This window comes from Lepidothrix coronata, unplaced genomic scaffold (assembly GCF_001604755.1).
Source record: "Lepidothrix coronata isolate B3197 unplaced genomic scaffold, Lepidothrix_coronata-1.0 Scaffold24, whole genome shotgun sequence".
Classification (NCBI taxonomy): domain Eukaryota; kingdom Metazoa; phylum Chordata; class Aves; order Passeriformes; family Pipridae; genus Lepidothrix; species Lepidothrix coronata.
In genome coordinates, this window is record NW_016690204.1 from 5,549,464 (window position 1) to 5,558,477 (window position 9,014).

Sequence of the window (9,014 nt, forward strand, 5' to 3'; positions counted from 1 at the left end):
CAGTGGGGGACAGCTGGGGTGGAAAGCCAGGTACAATTATTTTCCATTAGCCAAGCACACCTCTTCCCTGATGAGAGGAGCTATTGCCAGATCCAAGGAAAACACATCTGTCCTCTTCATCCAGGTAGTTTGTAATGTGCTTTGGGATTTTCTGAGGTGAGAAGAATGTTTGTCACTGCTGTTCAGCTGAGAAATGTTTTAGGAAGCAATTACCATCTGCCTACTGTCTGAAGAGGGAGAAAACCAATAAGTTCTGGCAATAATGTAAATGACCACAATTTCAGGTCACAAGCTTTCAATCAAACCTTGATTCAGATGAGGAGACCATTAGGGACCATTTAACATGGCAGTAACTGTAATTACAGTGTCTTCAATATTTGACTGAAGCCAATGGTTGTTCTACTTTCCTCCTGTAGCAGCATCATCACCAATATGATCTCTGCTCCCTCAGCTTTCCTGCAGTAAGGATCCTTTGTCCTCAGTGATTCATGGGTGGATCAATGTTCTACGGGGCAGAAGTTTTGCTCTTGTGATTTATCCCTCCTAGACCAGTGCCAATCACTGCAGTCTCAAGGCTCCTTCTGCAAGGACAAAAGACTCGGCCTTTGGTCTCATAAATACATTTTGCTCACTGGAACTAGGCTATTATCCCATAAAACCTTTCATCCTGTTAATGAAGAGAGCATGAAGCATGTCAAATAGACAGTAATTGATATAAGCTGAATACTGCAGCCTGGCCTGATAGGGAATGTTCCAGCCTACTTTATTTTCAGAACTATCATCCTAACAAATATTTATGGATAGGTGGGATTTTCCTACTGTTTCTAAGGCTGAGAAGTAGGTGGCTGGTACAATTCTATCCATTTGTTTTCAAATAGTTATTCATTGTGGGATGGCTTTCTCAAAGGGATGTAGAAACATCAGGACTATAGAGAAAGCCAGGAAAACAACAGCATACTTGTTTTTGCCTGGCTCATTTATTGCTTACAGTTTGACTGTGCTTTTAGGAAGACGAGGTGAATTTAAATGTAAAGGAGCAGAGAAATCCACTGAGAGGAAGGTAAAAGAATCTGAAGCCATTACAGTCAAGTGCCATAACTGATGGTAGGAATCTGAAGAGCAAGTGCATGTGGGGTTTAATGACATCTTATTTTGGGATAGTCATTTTCAATTGCCAACAGCCAAGTGTGGCTGGGACAGAGTACAACAATGCAGCCTGCTGCCTCTGCTTATCAGGAGAGGCAAATGCCAAAGGCTGAGGGCTTGGAGGGCTCAGAATGGACCCAGCAAGCCTGACCTTACAGTTGTTTTTCACTGAGATCTCCTCTTTGCAGAAAGGCTTGAGTCTTCTCAGAGAGGTGTGTGCTCATCTGAACTTCTTCCATGTGTTGAAAAACCAAAGAAATTCTTCTTGACAAGGGGATGGAAAAAGCCAAATGATTCTCCAAGTTTCTAATTTAGAGTCCTAATGACAGCACCCACTGCCACTCTCCACTACACTGGTCATCCTTTATCCAGCAGTACCTACTTACACATTGCAGGAAAGTTATTCCTACAAGCCTGACTGTGGGATCAGGCTGACACACCATTAAAATGGGTATAGTTATAGTACTTTACTCCTGCAGAATGTCTGTTCCCCTGACCTGAGCTGTTTAGATGCTTCAAGGGTAATACCAGTGATTTCACTGTAGTGGAAAAGTACAACAGCAACAATATCAGAACTGTTCCAAGTGACAAAGAGCTGTGGTTCATTGCAAAACTTTCTGTTGCAAATCATAGAACTCAAGTGGAGAAATGCCTTCTCAGATGATCATCACTTTCTGCTGCTTTTTTTAAATACGAAGAATCATCTTGGCCATGCTTAATAATATTGAATGATGTGCTATTCCAGGCAATGGGATAAGCTGCAACAAATCCGAGGACTTGGTGTGAGCTGAAAAATGAAGGAAAAGAGCTGAACCAACCAGAACTTTACGAATCCACCTTATGATAATGATTACCTGCTCTCTTACTTCTCAGAGGAATCAGTCCAATTTTTCCAGGCTGAGGGACAAAAAACCCACCAGTCCAATTGACTGTTAGTGTGGATTGGCTGAAAATGCTAAAGAAAAATTGTCTGAGTGTCCAAGTGAGAGAAAGAGCAGCTCTCATTCTGCATCTTAATGGCAGTATAAAATGACCAGCACTTCTGCAGCAGATTACAGGGTCACATCTCCATTACCATGGGGAATGCAGAAAGCAGAATATGTAAGTACAGATACCACAGTACCATCTCTGCTTCTCAAAACGCTTCTCCTGTGGTTTAATAAAATTCTGAGGTGCTTTGGTTGTGCTATTCCCATCTGCTTTCATTGCTTTTTTTTTTTTTTTTAAATTTTTAATAGCAGTGGAATATGCTGAGCTGCAAATGGTGTTACGTGCTGCATTTTTCCTCATCCCTGGCGTTATATATTCATTTCCAGCTTGTAAAAATAACCTGTTTATTCAGTTTCTGAGTCCTGCATGAGATGGCTCTCATTTTCCCTGTGCTGGTTCCCTGTGGTTTTATCACAACTGCCTGCCCACCCTTGTGCTTTGTCTCAGCTACGGAGTTTTCCTTCCCCAGAAAACTGCCGAGCAGTTCTCTCCAGCAGCAGAGAAATGATGGTCAGTGCAGGAGCCTCTTTGTGTTGAATTAATTTCAAGCCTCCCTACTAATTTCAGAGAAAGCAGCATAGTGGCCTAACTTATGCTGGATGATTTTGGGCATCATTTATTTCCCTGGTTGTCTCCAATCAGTCAAACCAGACGATGGAATGCTCTGTGCTCCCACCTCCACACACCTTATGCATCTCACTCCCCACTCCCTGCAGGCTGTGCCAGCCCAGCCCATCTGCTGAGGGGGTGCAGCCTGTGCCCACCCCAGCACAGGGAAGAGCTGAATTCTAGCAGTAACCAGAGTGGTCACCACTGCCACAGGGGATGGGCAAACAACGGTGGGCTTCAGTTGTAACAAAGCAGACTGAGGATGGATGTTTAAAAAAATGCCCCTTCCACTGAAAAAAAGATAATGAGGCCCAGGGATGTATTGTTAAGGGGTGGTGGAATTTTTTATAGGATGGCCAAGTGGGTCTCAGCCCCACAGTGGCCATAGGTGATGCTGTCTTGGAGCTGGAGGTGGGCTGCCTGCCCCCACTTGGTCAGCTCCCTGCTTTCCCATGGCTGTACAAGTATTTGGTTTCCAAAAATGCTGTCATCATAATACGAGCCACCTTATCATTGCTTTATTATTTTCCATTCAGAGACTGCAAAACTGAATTACTAAGCATCCCCTAACTCTGTCTCTCTTCACATAGCTCTGGTCCCTTCTGAACTCATCCAGAACCAACAACTCTCAGGCAGACATGTGCAGATGGATCCCTGGAGCATCTGTAGGACACATTTATGAGTAATTACCTATCATCTGGAAGGTTACAGAGCAGCAGCATAAGTGTGACCTGCCTTCTGCATTTATATCTAAGTCAAGACTAAGAAACATCTCTAGCAGATGGGAAAACTCCAGACTCTCAAAGTTTCTCCAAGATGGATTATTTACTATCTAGTACCTATCAGAGCAAAGAGAGCTTATCCAGCACAGTTTCTCTTATGTCTACTTATTCTTTCTTCTTTATTTCATCAGGATCACAATCGAGATTGATCAAAATACTGAATGAGAAACTAGTCAGTATAAGGGATTTTTTTTGACCTATTTTATAACCTATTTTTTTTTTTCATTTGCATGCTGCTAGACCATTGCATGCTTGGCTTTGACACCCTGTGTGTGATACAAGCAGAAATGTTTCCTGACTAGTTTATGCCAAAACCTTTCAGCCACTGTGTTGTCTAATGCCACTGTCACCCTGTTTATTTGCTGTTCACAGTGCAGGACTGTCCCACACAAGGCAGAAATGTGGCAGCATTTCTCTCTGACCTGCAGGACAGTGTTGTGAAGATGACAGTCTTTCCACAGGACCTGTTGGGACCCTCTCCACCAACCTCACCAGGAGCTGCACAAATGCTGGTAACACAACCCAACACATTTACTTTTCTATCTCTGATACTATTTTATTTGCCACTCTGGCAGAGCCTGAAAATTCAAGTTTGACTTTGGCTTCCATTGGATATGGAGATTCAATCTGGATGTTTATCTGAAATGTCCTTTAGTGTGGAAACCATAGAGAAATTTATGTAACAAGATGCATGAGTTTGTGTTGTTTCATGGGACTTCTCTAGACCTACACTTGTTTGCTGTTTGCTTCTCCCAACTGAAATGAAGTCATCCAGATGGAAATCACTTGGTTGGCTCTCTGTGTACGGACCCAAATCCTTTTGGGGGGTTTCCATCTGTCAGTCTGTAGGCCTGGCACAAATATGGAAGTACAGAGGAACTTCTTGAATTATAACTCTCTAGTAACCTTTGCCAAAACTCAGAGGTTGAATTTGGCCTAAGCTTTAGAAAATACCCAGGCAAAAGCTCGTTATGTACAAACTCTTTCACTTCCCTTTAAACCAACATGAAAAAAAGAAGGAAAAGCTGACATTTCAGTTCTGCAAATAGCTCAGCACTTCTAAGCACTGGCTCAGTGGCTCTCCTCCAGTATCTTTGTTGCTTCCTCCCTTCGTACCTGGAGTGCCCTGAGACTGCACACCCAGAGATTTATGAAGACCAAGTGTTACGGAAATCTTATCTAATTTTTTTTTTCTTTAAATCATTCAAACAACAAACCATGCAAGTATTTGCAACAGCAAAGTGAATGGCATTTTAGATTTGGTGGTATTCATGGGAAGCAAAATGTATGAAATATATGAGCCCTCTCCAACAGTAATCCTATTTTTCCCCCTCATCTCATGAAGTCATTGATTCTTTAGAATTTCCCAAATGTATCCAGAGTCAAAGCAGTGCCCTGCAATGGGGTTTGACATTATTTTAGCCACGGTCAAAGTGAAAGCTCCCATTGTCAGGAGTAAAACCCTGGAGGGAATGTGCCAGCCAGGAGAGATTAAACGTTCTTTGTATTGTACAACAAAAAGCGCTGTAAGGTTGATCACAATAAAAGCTTTCCAAACTGACAGCACTGGGCTCCTTCTCCTCTTTCATCCCTCTTTTAAGCTGTTGCACAGTTATAAAAAGAAATAACATTTCAGCAAAGTGAATGGTCATTCAGTGCTCAGGATAAAAGGTACATTCCTTTTTCATGGATGGAGAGAAACCATTGCAGTGCCTGGGGGTGAGCTGTGGAGCTGGGTCTCCCACAGAAGGCTGTGCCGCTGCCTTGAAAATGGGAAAATTTATCTTTAACATAACCCTGATGTTGTTTTGAGGTTGGAAAGCTTTATGTCAAACTTTCTAGTCTCTCCAGAAGGCAGTTTCATTAATGTCACAACAATTTTATAGGGGTGAAGTGACTTCAGAAGAGTGTCTATTTGTTTGTGGCTTTTATTGGGGTTTTTTGCAATATGCCTAGTTTAAAGTCAGAACACTGAGAAACTGAGAAATAATCCCAAATTTACTCACTGCAATTTGAAAATCTTTCAAGTTGACCAAGTTGGTCAAAACTCTGCTGAGACCTTTCAACAGAATCACAGAATATTCTGAGTTGAAAGGGACCCACAAGGATTATTGGGCCCAACTTCTTATTCCTGTCCAAGCAGACAGAGAGCCTGTCAGTGGGTAACACCCTCTTTTCTTTGCACAGACCAGTGAGATTGGATCCCTCCTCTGCTTAGAGCATTCAGCCTGGGGGGGAAGTGCAGAGGTGAATGGCATGGATTGCTCAGTTTTCTTCTCTTCAGTCAACTTCAAGACATTAAATGAAATTTACTTTTGTTTATCTGGGGAATTCAAAGCGAAAGTCAGAAAATGAAAACTAAACCAGTAGTGTCTGCCCTGCTGAAATGTACAATTCCCAGGCACTGTACAACAGTGAACCCACACACACCTCGGGTTAATGCAGCTCTGTGCTTATCCAATTAGGAACAGAATGGGGCAACAAACAAGATCTCAACAAGCTGATAGAGCAGGAAATATTTGATCTGAATTTCCTCAGCAGAGAACCATTCTAAGTGATACGAAGGCTTTTTCCATATTTGCAATAATGGCATTTTCTGTGAGCAAATCATCCTGATAGAAATTTTCCAGCTATCTTTTTTTGGGGGAATAATTGGGTCATGATAATGCACTGCCTTGAAGAGAGCCTGGAAAGATTAGGCATGCTTGCTTTGAAAAGATTAGCCACGCTTGTTTGGGAAAGGAGGGGTCACGATAAAAATAACGCCTGCTTTATCTAAGCATATCAGAAATCTTTAATTGTGGTTTTATACTAGAGTGGACAGATATAAAAATGAGAAGTTTGAACTCATAAAAGGGAAAGCAAATTTAATAAGATTTGAGACTATTCTATGAATAGCAAGGCTAGACAGAAGTGTCAAAGGTGGCACTGAACATCTGCAAGTCCAGAGTGTAAATATTCCCAAACTGAAAGAAATGCTGAAACAAACCTCTCTGTGTGCAAATGCCATAAAGCCCATTAAATGCCCCAAAGTTGTGGGCTTTTTGTACTGGTTTTTGTTGTTGTTGTTGTTGTTGTTGTTTTAGTTGGCTTAGTGCTAACAAATCCACACCCTCTGTAAACCAACACTGTTCACAGACAGGGCAGTGGAGGGGCCATCTGGTTCATCTTCCTGCTCCAAACCAATCACTAATGATCCTGACATTTCTTCAGCCTTCCTGTTAAACAGGGCTAAACCACACATCTAAGCACTGCACCTTTCCTGTTTGAATCACTACCCTCCATTTTTCTCACATAAACAGAATTTTGGTTGTTTATTAATTCTTGCATTAGTACACAGACATCAAGGATGCTTGACAGGATAGGCTATTTACTCCCTTCTTATTCCTATTCAGGACAAACCTATCCCTTAGATTTTTAGGTTCTTACTGGATTCACCATCATTTGTAGCTGCCTATAGATTTCCTTCTCTTCCTTGTTATCCTATGCCATTACTGCCAACCCCTTCACTGGAACAGCAATGTGCAAAGATTTCTTTCACTTTATAAGGAGCACTTCAGGTGTGATCATCAGCCCAGGCTACTTCACCTTGTGATCGAGGAGGTGAAAATTCCCCTCTGGAGCCATGGATTGATCGAGCACCACCTGTGCTGTGTGTCCCAGCTGAGGTGGGGGCCAAACCCTGGAAGGGAAGGGAGGGGCCACATGAGCAGCACTGAGTTCCTGTGGGGCTTATAAAGAAGGGAGTCAAGGTAGTCAGCTGCTGTAGTGGAGTCAGAAAGAGTCTTACTAAGAGCTAGTAGGTAAGCTGTTATTGTTTGAAGTTCTATAGGTGTATTCAAGGAAGGAAAGTGGGTGAATGCGTAGCTCGTGGTCTTGTGTGAGTGCTCCCACAGTTGGATGTGATGGCTGGGTGAAGCAAACCAGTCCCTACAATGTGCCCCGGAGCATTTTTTCTGACCTGTTACCTTCATGTTGTCAACCTGTGTTACTAATTACTTTGTTCATCTTTGTGAGAGCTGCTGTGTGGGCTTGGCAGGGGCAGTAGACTTTGTGGTGCCAGTCATGGTGAAATCTGTTTGCAGAAGAAAACTTTTTGATACTTTCCCCCCCAGATACTGCTTTACTGGTTTATGACTAATTGAAAAACGGATTCATGCCTGAAGTTTTCTACCACTGTCTCTCTGTGAATGAACCCAAGCTGCACCCTCGCTGGATGACTGCCAAGGTATTTATCTGTTGTTTCTCATTGGAGCTGTGGCTGGGTTTCCTTTTTGATATTCCAGTGGAGCAGATAACATTTGTAATTCTCTTTCAATCCAGCAAAGTGTATCAACAGCATAATTTTGCAGGTTCTCCTCGCTGGTACAAAGTGCCTGGTTCCCTGTGGGGATTGTTGTGGGTCTGGGATGGGATCCCTGTTGTGCTTTTTAAATGTCTCACTGTAAATCTTTGCATTACATGATTGTGATGTCCTGCTGGGTCTCTGTTGGAGTGTGATTTTGGCAAGGTTCTGCTTTGAAGGCTATGGCAGGCCAGAAGTGTTCCTTCCCATGTTCATGTTCTTAAGCCTGTGGCGCATTTCTGGTCGTGAGCTGTGGTCAGAGTTCATCTGTCTGAAAATTAAGTGGCCAAAAGTAGTGGTCACTTTTAACTCCCTGTCTTTATTCTGTTGCCCAGCTCAGCTCACATCTGAAGAATCAGCCCGAGAATAGCACTGAAGTGCAGGGAGTGTGGGGCAGGAGGGGTGTGGAGGTAAGAGGTGTTTCAAAGCAAGGGTCCAGCACAGAAAACCCAGCTTAGCTGAAGCGGATTCAGGTCTAAATGTATAGAAAGCAAAGTAGGATTTTTTTGTTAGCTCTGCTTGTGAACCTTTGGAGAGTGTAGTCACTTGACATGTAATAGCAAGGGAGCAAGTGGAGACTCCAGGCTCTCTGGAAGCCTGGCAGCCCTATCTCCTATGGCATCAGGCTGGCTGGCCTTCCTCCAGCAGGTCCCTGTGCTGCTCTTTCTCTGAATCAGAGCCTGGCAATGTGTGAGTGCCATCATCTCCCAGGACAGGGACTCACAACCTCTCCTGAGCAAATCTTTGGTGTATTTTAATATATATTTGTTGTTCTTTGTTCCATTTCAGTGGGACCCAAAGGAAATGGTACCCATCTGCAGATTTCTAGAAGGAATTAATCACTGCTTTTCTGAGTAGCTCTCTTCTGCTAGCATGCAACAATACCACTTCCAGTAGTTTCTGGAAAGCTCAGGTTCCATGTTGTGAGACTTTTCCCACTGCACAGCCATTATTTGTCTCAGTGCCTGCACGGTATTGTGACACACTGAGGGGCTGGTGTTCCTGCATTGCAATATAGTGTTTTTTCTAGATATATGAGAATTTTAGCTGTAAATATGGGCACAGGGTATATTTGTGAAAACATTGGATTAATGTCCAATTCTAGCCATGGTTGTGCTGGATTTTCCAAAGATCTTTAGAGA

General features: G+C 42.9%; 1 long non-coding RNA gene across 2 annotated transcripts; it reads left to right on the plus strand.

Moving 5' to 3' along the window:
• The first annotated feature begins 2,017 nt into the window (after positions 1–2,017).
• LOC108494376 lies at positions 2,018–7,738 on the plus strand. 2 transcript variants are annotated; one of them, XR_001873821.1, is made up of 3 exons: positions 2,018–2,247; positions 3,900–4,039; positions 7,643–7,738. It is a non-coding gene; the product is annotated as an uncharacterized LOC108494376 (long non-coding RNA). The 2 variants fall into 2 exon arrangements; XR_001873820.1 differs by lacking the exon at positions 7,643–7,738 and adding an exon at positions 7,077–7,131.
• The last annotated feature ends 1,276 nt before the right edge of the window (positions 7,739–9,014 follow it).